Below are 13,293 nucleotides of genomic sequence, written 5' to 3' on the forward strand. Positions count from 1 at the left end.
TCTGTTCATAACTTTGATAGACGCACTCATTTACTTATAAGCAGATCTGGACCTATAGCTAAAAGTGAAGTCTGATCTAAGCTACTCCTTCCCTAAAAGCTGGGTGCATGAATCTCTTCATATTCTTGGAGCCAGCAGGCTCTCCAATTCTGTTTGGGGCCAGAAAATTCAACATCCCCCTTTAGAACTGAAAGTTTTTCCTCTCCTTGCACCTCTGGGAGCTGGTCACTTTGGAATCCCCAGAACACCATGTAGAGAACGTCACTAGCTGTGAGATGCAATCTGTCAAGCTTATGTTCCACCCTAGCAAATAAACCCCAGTCTAGGAAAAGAAGCCTTATTTGATGAAGGAAATCTGAGCCCTTAAGTATTTGTACCCAAAAAGTCAAAACTTTAAACTGCAAAGATGGGGACAGCACTGCAAAAAATCCACAGCATGGATGAGGAAAACGTTTTTCATTTCAACCAGCAAAAACGCTCATGTACACCGAGTATTGGATAATATCTTCAGAGACTGGGCTATATATATATTTATATATATATATATATATATATATATATATATATATATATATATATTGTAATGGATGGCCGGCCATTTATCCCAGCCAATACCCCAAGCCGCCAGGTGGAGCCCTCCTTGCAGCGTGGAGGTCCCCAGAAGACCAGCAGGGCATCATGGACATTGGAGTTTTTATGCAAAGCCCTGCTGGATGCCGAGGGGGCCACAGGAGGGAGCAGCAGGGCGGACCGAGGGCTTCTTAGGTGCCCTGTGACCCGGAGGTTCGTCACAGGAAGAGCGACGGACTTCCGGGTTGAAGAAAGGGACGATTTACCCTGACCCGGAAGGGAAAAGGACTTGTGGACTATTGGGCAGAAACACTTCCGGGTCAGGGATTATAAAAGGACTATGGGAACTCCCAGACAACGAGCTGAGCTGGGTGGAAGGGTGGCAAGCGTCTGGGAGCTGGAGGATTGGTTATTTGTGTATTATTGTGAGATTTATGAGTATTGTGGAGGAGAGTGTGCTTTGTGCACTGTGGCAAGAAAATAAAGTCAACTTGAGGACTTTTACCTGGTGTCTGGAGTCGTGGACAGGGGTTCAAGGGAGCGAGGGCGCCCCCTATCGTTCACAATATATATTTATATATATTTTAACTATAAGAAGGAGCTCAACATTCACCCAAAGACCTACTTTCTCATATTTAATTTTGAATTGTTAAATGAAAACAAATTGTAAAATACAGACATTCTTGAAGGCTCCCTACTGACCTAAGACTGGTCACTTCTGTATTGTTTGATTGTCTGTCCTGTATACGTTGCAGCCTGTCATTTACATCAAAATATAAGCAGCTACAGTATCCTATTTGTAGAATTCATGCATTCATCATAAAAATTCTAGAAGTGAGGTTCTACAGGGATGCATACAAACATTGCTGATACTTTTGTGTGGGAGAAAAACTGATGGAGATATTCAACCCAAAAAATTAGGACATACCTTTCCTCTTTATTTTGGTATGTTTAGGAGCATAACAATAAACAAAATATATTAAATAAAGGCATTAGTGATATTGTAAAAATTACAGAGTAATGGCTATATGAGAATGACAGAGAGGAATATGATATCAGTGGCTATGTATGATTTCCAGTAAAGAGGAGGTGCAGAACTGTACTGTAGAAAATGGAAAAATAAAATTCAGACTCATAAGTTCAAGAGGTTGGAAGGGAACATGTCAGAATCACTTAATAGTATTTCATCAATTTAAATATATTGTTGTGTCTGGGCTGCTGGGTAGCACAGAAGATAGGCAGAAGAGCATTGCGTAACAGAACGTTTTTTTGGCACTCGCAAAAGCAGCACTCAGCCTTTATTCAACAAAGATGCCCTAATTAAAATGAACAGCAGAGCGGAAAACTTCCAGTTGTCTCTATTACAGCTACTCATATTCTTGAGAGGTTAAGAATGGGTCAGAGGAAGTCTGCATGGGACAACAGGTGAATGAACTGGTTTTAAAGACTCGTAGTAACAGGTGACAACTGGTTCCCACTGTATAACAGCTACTGCACCTACAACTTCCTTCCTGAGAATTCTTTAGTGTTATAATTCTGTTTAGAAGAGTGTTCAGCGGTCTGAGAGTGTGTTTCTTTAGCATTAGAACAAAAGAATGTTTTCCTTGTAATTGAGGGGGCTGAAGTTGAACCAGTGGACGGGACACAGCTTGAACGGTCACAATATGTAGAACGAAAGAGTTGTGGTGATCATGGGGGATTTAAATTTTCCAAGCACTGATTGGGAGGCCCTCCTTTCCAATACAGAAAAGGATGCCTAACTCACCTTTTCAAACAATAAAGACAGGGTATAAACATAGACATTGTTAATAATGTAACATGGTTAAATGTTGAAAATTTGGAAACATGCAAAATTTACACCAAAACAAGTTCAGCAATGTTTAAAAAGAACAGAATGGTAAACTCCAAAAAGGATTAAAATAAATATTTCACAATACCAAATAAATTTAAAAAGACCAAAGAAATCACCAAATTCTAAGAATATATAAACGATTAAAAAATAAGAATGAAAGGATCACTATACAGAAAAAAAAAATTAAAACAGCCATAAAATGCATATTTAGATACTGAGCAACACAGAAAGAAATAAAAAAGGTCAAAAGATAAACTGAAAGGGCGGCACGGTGGTGCAGTGATAGCGCTGCTGCCTCACAGTTAGGAGACCCTGGTTCACTTCCCAGGTCCTCCCTGTGTGGAGTTTGCATGTTCTCCCCGTGTCTGCGTGGGTTTCCTTCCACAGTCCAAAGACATGCAGGTTAGGTGGATTGGTGATTCTAAATTGGCCCTGGTGTGTTTGTGTGTGTCCTGCGGTGGCACCCTGCCCAGGATTGGTTCGTTGGCTGGGTTTGGCTCCAGCAGACCCCCGTGACCCTGTGTTTGGATTCAATGGGTTGGAAAATGGATGGATAAACTGAAAATAACTATTATCAAAATAAACAACAAATGCCATTAAAAAAGTGTAAGAGACTTTAAGAAACCTCAGAGATACACAAGGAAGAATCATTGAAAATGAGAAGCAAATAGAGAATTCACTAAATAAATGTTTAACACAAGCATTGTAAAAGGAAAAAAAAATAAATGGAATACTTAGAGTTTGCGGAGTTTAAAATAGAACAGTGAAATGTGCTTCAGGTCTTTGATGCATAATAAAATCTGCAGATTGCAGATGGCATTTTACCACTTGTACTAAAAGTAATGAAAGATATTATTTATACCCCTTTATTGCACAAGAACAAGATATTACTAAATACTGAGCTGATCTCCATATCACACTTCAGTGAGCCCCCAGTTCACATTATTTAACACGCATTGTATGACACTGTATATCTGTGTCAGCACAAAGTAGATTGTTCTGCTATGCTGTCTTGAAATCACTTAGCTTTGTAGATTAATGTATGTAAAAACATTATTTTTCAGAAAATCCTAATTGTTGCAAATTTTGTCAGTGGATTGAATTTGTCCTAAACTTCCAACTCTGGGGCTCTTCTCTGATTCAACAGTTTGAAGTCAGTTCAGATCTTGGGGCTTTCTTTTTTAAATCTGGCTTATTTGTTAAAAGAATTTATTCACTGTGCTCTAAGTTTTGCTTTTGCCACACTGAAGAGCCTCTATGTCTGGTCACTATTCAGAGAGCAGATATAGAAGTGTTGCGCTCCTACAAGTACTTAGGGGTCCAAAGTAATGACAAGGTGGAATGGCTTTGGAACGGAGGAACTAAGGTTCCTAAGGTGACTGTGTTCCTTTAATGTGGGAAGTGACATCTTCTACAACTCTGTAATGGCCAGTAAAATTTTCTGTGCTGTGGTGTGCTGATCTGGAAACATCACTTGAAGAGAGGCTCAGCGAATCAATAAGCTAATTAAAAGGACAGGCTCAGTTATGGTACACGCTCTGGACACCCTGGAGGTAGTTGCGAATAAACAAAGGTTTTATTTAAATACCTCCAAAATATCACCAATACGCATAAAACACTGGTCTTTTTCTCTCACCACCGCACTGCCTTCCTCCAGTCAAGTGTTGCCTCTCTACCACCCAGCTCCGACTCGCCTAATAATGGGAGTGTGGTCCCTTTTATTACAGACCCGGGAGCACCTCCGGTGCCAGGGCGTTTGCCTGATGGAAGTACTTCCAGGTCACACAGAAGTCCATTATTTGAACAAGGAGCTTTTTTCCCTGGAACGCTCTCTTGTGGTACCCCATGACCCCAACAGGGCTGCCCTGCCAGACTACATTTCCTGGCATGCCCTGCTGTCTTCCCACTGGTTGTGGATATTCAGGACTGCTGCCATCTAGCGTGCTGGGGGAACAACAGTTCCCTAACGATCTCTCTGCTTCTATAGGGGCTGTCCACCCATTTCTTCCTTCCGGGTCTGCTTCCTTTCCTGGCGGGGATATCCGTCCAGCCCGTGTGGCATCTATCTATCTATCTATCTATCTATCTATCTATCTATCTATCTATCTATCTATCTATCTATCTATCTATCTATCTCAAATTGAATAACCACTGAACTGTGTACAAATAATATTTGTGATGGGTGGGCATAAGTCAAATTTACTAGATTGCTATAATGTGAATTTTCAAAGGACCGGTCTATGGACTTTCCATGCCAAATTTACTTTCACATTAGTTTTCTTTAAGTTTTTAATTTTGTTTTTTGTTTCATTAAAAATTTTATTTGTTGTTGTTTTAGCTACAGTTTTCATTAACAATAATATCCTTGACATTGGGTGAAATCAACAATGGAGTCCTTCCTTACCTGTCCTTGAGCTGTTACTTTTTCCAATTTATATTATTGACATAGATTCTGGTGTAGTTAGTGATCTTGTGAAATTAGAAGATGCCAATAAATTCAAGAGATAGCAAATTACTGAGGATGCAAAAAACCAAAAAAGCTCAAAAAAGCATCGACCATCTAAAGAACTGGATGAACATTTGGAAAATGCAGTTAAATGTAGAAAAGTTCAAAATGCTATGTAATGCAAATGTAAAATGAACCTTAATGATAACAAGACAAGATGGGAGACCCTGTATTTATAAGCAACAGCCTTTGAAAAATATTTACAATTTTATGTCAAGACAACATTCTTCTTGACTAGGCAACACACAGGAGCAATTAAAAAGACAGATAAAATGAGCAGTTATATTGTAAAACCTGTTGGATATAAACCGAGATGCTTAGACTGCATAATGTGCTAATGAGACTGCATCTGGAGTTCTTTGCACAATTCAATTCATTATGTTTTAAAAAAACATAGCAGCATTAGAAACTGTGCATAGGAGCCCAACCAAATGCATACTAACACTAAAGGTTGTTCTGCTCAGATTTGGAAAATTAAACCTTTTACGTCTTGAAAATGCTCTAAGGTATCAATAAACTTCAAGTAGTTTTTTTCTTTTGACAAAATTGTAAATTACATACACAAGAACACAGATGGAAAGTACTATATCTGCAAGTGCTGTTTTTAACACAACCTCCAAGCTTTTCTGGGTGGTTCCTGTACCTTGACATTAAGGCAGCCATCCCCTCTCAAGGGAAATCAGTGTTATGGCATGGCAACAAGGCTTTTACGGTGTTTTGCACATCATCATTTGTGACTTGCTTTATCACAGGAACAAAGAGACATTCCTTGGTAGCAGGTCTAGGATGGTGGATGATCTAGCACTGCTCTTGCAAGACAATTTAGTGACTATTAACATGGTATCCACACATTAGCATGTGCCTTTACAAGGTGGCAATGAACTTCAGTTGACTGACAACTTGACATGTAGAAATCAAATGATACCTTATACCTCAAGGTATTAACCATGTTTGAAGATGTTCTGATATCTTCAAAAGTAGATGTTCAAACATGCCCTCTGATAGCCTAAAATACACCCACACATAATGTATTAAAAACGACGGCTATTTAGAAATGTGTTTAAAGAAGTATAAATAGATATATTACTTTACCTTTCGAAATACCCTCATAATGTAAATCGCAACATCAATGAATGCATGGTTGATGGATTTAATAGCATGTTTAAAATATGCTCATACTTTTGTTTTGCATAATAAAAACAAATACTGTTGATATCTACAATATCACAAATGTGATATACATCCAAATTATTTACATTTAATTGAATCTTTATTTCCTCTTATTTGTGTAGATTTTAAATTTTGCATTAAAAATGTGTGAATGCTAGTGATGTTTTAAAGAAAGGTTGCCTTTTTTTTCCTTTTAATCAACTCCATGCATCATACTCAGGTCTCAGAAGAAAGCTAGTTTCCTGTTCCAGGATAAATGATTTTGGAGGAAATTGGAAAGAAAGTGAGAAACATCCACAGAGACTGCATTAAATATTTAACCTGTGTACTACCTGGTATTATCTATGAATACCAAAAATAATTGAACCATTTCAAGGGATTTAAATTTCACTGAAGCCAGGATGTAACTAATCATATTATTTTATTGCACATTCAAGGTCATATCTTTAGATTTTTCATGTTTTTCCACTTTTAAACAACCTATTAGTTTTGACACTGTGCATGTAGTTTTTTAAGAATTTCTTAGTACTGTGAGAATATCTCCAATAATAATGCAACCTGGCAGGCAAATACAGTTCCTCCCACTTTTAATAAGAAGATCTCCTTGGGGTATCACAAGTATGAACTACTGCAGAGAAGATCTAGTAAATTACAGAATAAATCAGGAAATGATTTTTAAATATTTATTGGTATCATTTTTATATTACCCATACCTTAAAACTCATATTCCACCAGTTGTAATATAAGCTCTGTACTGCCAAGTTATGAAAAATAGTTTTCCCACCAGAGCAGAAATCATAATACCTCTCTGGGCAAAATTCAAAAGTATATATTTTTTTTTTACATTTATACTTTTAAATGATCATTCATAATAATAATCAAATTGATTTATTTTCTTGCCCAGATTTTTGAGAATAGCAATACGTCATTTTCAAGAACATAGAATTTATTAAAGCTTTAAACTTTTTTTTTATATTCACCTGGTCTATTTTGTCTCTGCAGCATATGCTTTCTGATGTTACAGAACCCCTTCCCTAGCCCACTGTTCAAATCTAAATTCATTATACTTAGGGATGGACAAAGTGAACACTGTTTAAAAAGCATAAACAGCTGTGGTTATTACATAAACTGTCATTCTATCACTTTAAACAACAGGTCACTTGGTAGTCCATGTTTTGGCATGTCAGCTGCTCCTTATGGGAAAAACACATGGTTTTAGACAGAGGAATGTACCCATTTCCAAAGAGTACAGACAGCCATGTATGTTTCTGTTTTTTATAACACAGGCTCCGTGTCAATATGGCAAACGAGATATTAATCTGAAGTCACAAAACTGTGGTTGTGTTATAGGTTTAAGCAGAATAAGTAGCATAGACAGATATTCAGTGGTGTTTATATTAAGACTAGTGATGTGCTAACCCACAGAAATGTTTCGGGAACTTCGACCAAACCTTGCAAAATGCATTTAAATGAAAGGCGGAAGGACGAAATTAAGTAGTTTCAAATAGATTGTAAAGTTACAATGGTCTTTTAAATGCCCCTGCGGACTAAGGAAGCATCTACCAACAATGCCGGACCGATTAATGTGGTCACAAATGTGATATAAGCTGTGAGACAGCAGTGCTAGCCATTACACCACTGTGCCTCAAGCAACAAAAGACACAGATGGAATGATAATCAGAAACAAATACACCAAATGGCCACAAACTATCAATAAGTATATAAAATATAGACCATTGCACTCTCAGAGCTCCAATCTGGGGGAACACATTAGATGTGTCACAAAGCGTGGGATTGGCTTGTTCCATTCTTTGAAGTTGCAGCTCCAGGCACAGCTGGAACATCATTTTTGTTCTCTATGTATCTGTGCTGAAGTTTCACACTTTTTTGCTTCCATAAGGCTTTGTAAATAGAAGTACTTCTTTCATTATTTTTATTTCACAGGGTTTTCTGTGTTTTCTGACAAATGGAGGACTCCTTTAAGGCTTGTTATGAAACAGTAGGTAGGCACGTGGCTAAATATGCTTGCAAATAGAATATAATGTGTTATAGATCCATGGAAGTACTTATTATGGTCATGTAATATAGCCCTCAAATTAAAATACTGCAATTTGTTTCTTTTTCTTTTTTTTTGTTAAAGCATAAGGTGCAACTCAGCACAACTAGTGTACTAAGTCGTTACATCAGACTTGCATGAAGCAGATTGGGAACAATCTTACAGTTTAAATGCATGAAGAGTTTGCGCATGGCTGCTACTGCTCTATGATGTCACACTAGTCTTGCAAAGCATCATGGGGTGATGGGGAAAAATGGTTCCCTAAGCCAGTTGCACAGCAAATTTCCAGGTAAATATTCAGCGAACAAAGTCACCAATGAATATTGAATATGCAAAAAACATTTTGGTGAAGTTCAGTACAAGAGAGTTTTGTAAATTAATAAAGGAAGTTAATTAATTTTCATCTGATGGGAAGTCAATAAATTTGAGTCAACTATGATGTACTGTGACCAGATGCATTCTATTCTTATGATCTGCTGATATGCTTAAAGAATTCCAGCCTCTGATAAGAAGTGGCAGGATGGACTCTGATGAGGTTATGTAAGCCAGAGATTAAAACAGAGAGGAGCCAAGTCAAGGACCAAATTGAGGGCATGAAGAGATGATTTGACTGGAACAAGTATTCAGTTTAGAAAGTGGGAAATGTCTTTTGTTGTTAGCAGATTAACCAAGAAGTAATTCTATACTAGCAGAATACAATTGATAGTAGTATATGTTTATTCTCTGATTCATTGAGGCAGGTAATCTGATTGTCTGAAATAAATTTAGGTTTACCCCAATGAATATTGTGAAGGATAACCTCTGTATGAAGCCATGCTATCAGATAAGCCATCCCAGTAAAACTTGCTACTTTCAGAGATATATAATCACAGTTTATAGGAAACTTGATCCACATTTAAAGACCTAAAATGTCATGTATCTAAAGTCTACATCATCACTTCTTCATGACATACAATATTGCTGGTAACAGACTCAGATGATCCAACGGTATTTCCCAAACCTGAACAAAATTCTACAGTTTCCACCTAGGAAATTCCTTGATACTAGCATCTTTATATATATCTATATATATATATATAGAGAGAGCATGGAGGGTGCACCTTCATGACAAAGTATTGGAGTCTAAAGCACGCTACCTGTCTAACCTCTCTCTCTCTCTCTCATTTCTCCTAGGGCACGAAGTAGAAAATGGCCGACAGTGGGGTAACTCGCGTTGAAATCGTAATTGAGGAACTCCAAGCACTTGATGAAAAGATTCAGAAACTCCTGTCCCGACGGAAATACCTGAGAAATCTGAAGGCCCGGCTGTTGGATAAACCGTCCTTGCCATCTGGAACCGGCGAAACATCAACCCCGCGTTGTGCCGACCTCACCCCCGCGTCTCGTAGGAGCGACGCCGCTGCTGACCTCGGTGGATTTCAGCTATGCAGGCGGGGTTCAAGGCCAGAGCACCTCCATCGGCACAGGCGAGCATTTTATCTCAGAACCGGTTTGACCCTCTACGCGTCCCCATTTCGCCTTCAGCACCTGGTGATGTATTAGTGGTAGGTGATTCCATCGTTAGAAACCTTAATGTTGCATGCCCTAATGCAAAATCGTTTGTTTCTTGTTTTCCCGGTGCTCGTGTCCGAGATGTAATGAAACGTGCGCCAGCAGTCTACGAAACACAAGGAGAGGGCAGTTGGATCAATCGTCTTGCATGCGGCGTAAACGATATAAGGCACCGACAATCAGAAATCCTGAAGGCTGACTTCGCAGCTCTGATTAGAGACACGAAGGAGAGGACCCCATCGGCAAAGATCTTCGTTTCGGGTCCACTACCTCTCGTCAGACGATCCAACGAGTACTACAGTCGTCTGCTAGGGTTGAACAACTGGCTACAGGGTTTCTGCAAGAAGAAGGATGTCGGCTTCATCAACAATTGGAATCTCTTTTGGAAAGGCGCGTCTCTTCAAGCGTGATGGCCTGCATCCGAACAGTTTCGCGCCGGGTCCTCTCCGAAAACATATCGAAGGTAATTCGTTTTCTTGACTATCTATCTCTGCTCTTAACCCCTTCGAAATAATACTGCTGTGCCAGGACATGATGAATGTTTAATAGAGTCTTCCGTTAAAGTTCACACCATTAATACTGTAATAAGCAATCTCAATGCACGTAGAAAACCTAGGAAATACGGCATAAACTCCAATAATCTAATTAAAATCACTATTTTAGAGGAACAATGTATTAAAACTATAAAAACAGATCACAGATTAAACAAAAAATATACACAGAGCGCTAATAATAATAATTTAGTTCCTATTCCAAATAACAATAGCACATAGTACTCATCTCTGCACCTCGAAACATTAAATATGGCACTATTAAATGTCAGAGCTTTAACTAACAAAACGTTTTTATCAACGATCTTATTAGTGATAAAAAATAGATCTTATTGCACTAAATGAAACATGGTTGAATTCAGATGCGCGTCAGTTTTAATCGAATCTGCCTCCGGATTACAGTTTTACTCATTCAAACCGCCAGGGAAAAGGGGGCGGATTGGCTAACATTTACTCGAGCGATTAAAATGTAAAGATGTCAGTTTTGGTAAGTTCAAGTCCTTTGAGTATCTCGCCGTTGTTATTCATGGAGATTCTCAAGTTCTAATACTATCCGTGTATAGACCTCCTAAATATAACGCGTCGTTTTTTGAGGAATTCTCTGACTTAATGTCAATTTTAATTACTAATTATGACACACTCCTAATAGTTGGCGACTTTAATTTTCATATAGATAATCAGTGTGATCTAAAAGTAAAAGAATTTATGAACCTCCTGGATTCTTTTGATTTGAGACAACTCATAAATCAGCCTACACATAAAGCAGGTCATACATTAGACTTAGTGATTACTAAAGGACTGAAAGTTGATATAAAACAGATCATTGATATTGGTCTATCAGACCATTTTCTTCTACTTTTTAATATAGAAATAATGATAAAAAACACTCATGAGAAGCATATTGTTAAAAACGCTTCTTTGATTCGCAGCAGCTTTAAAACTTACAAACATTTTAAGCAATCAGTCCGTTTATAGTGCCAGCTATAATAGCGAGGACAATGTAAATAGTAAGGTGGAAAGATTTAATTCTAAAGTGAGAGCTGCTGTTGACATAGTTGCACCTGAAAAGACAGTGAAAAAATCTTCTAGCATTGGTATACCATGGAAGACCCAAAGAGTGTCTGATTTAAAGAGAACATGCCGTAGAGCTGAGCGTCAATGGAGGAAGAGTAAACTTACTATCCACCACGAAATATTAAAAGTCAAAATAACAGAATACAATAACACTGTCCGTCTTGAGAGACGCTGCTATTTCTCTAATATTATAAATAACAATGCTAGTAATCCTAGAGTCTTATTTTCAACAATTGATCGCCTACTAAACCCAGGTAGCTCAAAGGAATGCCTCCTAAGTGCTTCCAGTGAAACCTGTGAGGCTGTCGCTGTATTCTTCAATCAAAAATTAATGATATTAGAAATAACATAGTATATCTCCCCAACACTAAGGATCCCCTAAACCCCAACATCCTGTTATAAACAAATTAAACTCTTTCACTAGGATAGATTTACCTGATTTACAAAAATAATATCTCAATTAAAACCCTCCACCTCGTCCTTGACCCGATACCAACAAGGTTTTTCAAAGAAGTATCAGGCGTGCTAATTGATAATGTTCTTGACATAGTAAATTCGTCACTAGATACTGGGGTCTTCCCAGACTGTCTTAAGACTGCTGTAGTTAAACCCCTACTTAAGAAACATAATCTTGACCCCTCGCTCTTGAAAATTTTAGACCCATCTCTAACTGCCCTTCTTAAGTAAAGTTCTAGAGAAGGCAGTCATTATGCAGTTAAATGACCACCTAAATAAACATGCTATTCTTGATAAATTTCAGTCAGGTTTTAGAACAAATCACAGCACAGAAACTGCACTCGTTAAAGTAGTAAATGACTTGCGGGTAAATGCAGACAGAGGCCATTTATCTGTTCTCATCCTCTTAGATCTGAGTGCTGCATTTGACACCATTGATCACAACATTCTTAGAAATCGCCTTAGTCAATGGGTGGGCCTCTCTGGCAGTGTCTTAAATTGGTTTGAATCCTACCTGACAGGGAGAAAATATTTTGTTAGTTGTGGGAATTACAACTCGAAGACACATGATATCCAATATGGTGTTCCACAAGGCTCTATCCTGGGTCCGCTGTTATTCTCAATCTACATGCTTCCGTTAGGTCAGATTATCTCAGGGCACAACGTGAGCTACCACAGCTATGCTGATGACACACAGCTGTACTTATCAATAGCACCTGATGACCCGATTCTATTGATTCACTAACACAATGTCTGACTAGTATCTCAGAATGGATGAATAGTAATTTTCTCAAGTTAAATAAAGAGAAAACTGAAATTTTAGTGATCAGCAATAATGGATACAATGAGGCTATTAGAAATAAACTGGATACATTAGGATTAAAAGTCAAGACGGAGGTAAAAAGCTTAGGGGTGATTGTTGACTGTAATCTGAATTTTAAATCACATATTAATCAGATCATTAGGACAGCATTTTTCACTTAAGAAACATAAGTAAAGTTAGACCTCTTTATCACTGAAAGATGCTGAGAAATTAGTTCACGCGTTTGTTTTCAGTCGACTAGATTACTGTACGCACTCCTCTCAGGACTACCCAAAAAAGATATAAATCGTTTGCAACTAGTGCAGAATGCAGCTGCTAGAATCCTAACTAGGAAAAGAAAATCAGAACACATTACTCCAGTTTTGATGTCACTACACTGGTTACCTGTGTCATTCAGAATTGACTTTAAAATTCTGCTTATGGTTTATAAAGCCTTAAATAATCTCGCCCCATCTTATATATCGGAATGTCTGACACCTTATATTCCAAATCGTAACCTCAGATCCTCAAATGAGTGTCTCCTTAGAATTCCAAGAACAAAACTTAAAAGAAGTGGTGAGGTGCCTTCTGCTGTTATGCACCTAAAATCTGGAATAGCCTGCCAATAGGAATTCGCCAGGCTGATACAGTAGAGCACTTTAAAACACTGCTGAAAACACATTACTTTAACATGGCCTTTTATAA

This window comes from Polypterus senegalus, chromosome 4 (genome assembly GCF_016835505.1).
Source record: "Polypterus senegalus isolate Bchr_013 chromosome 4, ASM1683550v1, whole genome shotgun sequence".
Taxonomy (NCBI): domain Eukaryota; kingdom Metazoa; phylum Chordata; class Cladistia; order Polypteriformes; family Polypteridae; genus Polypterus; species Polypterus senegalus.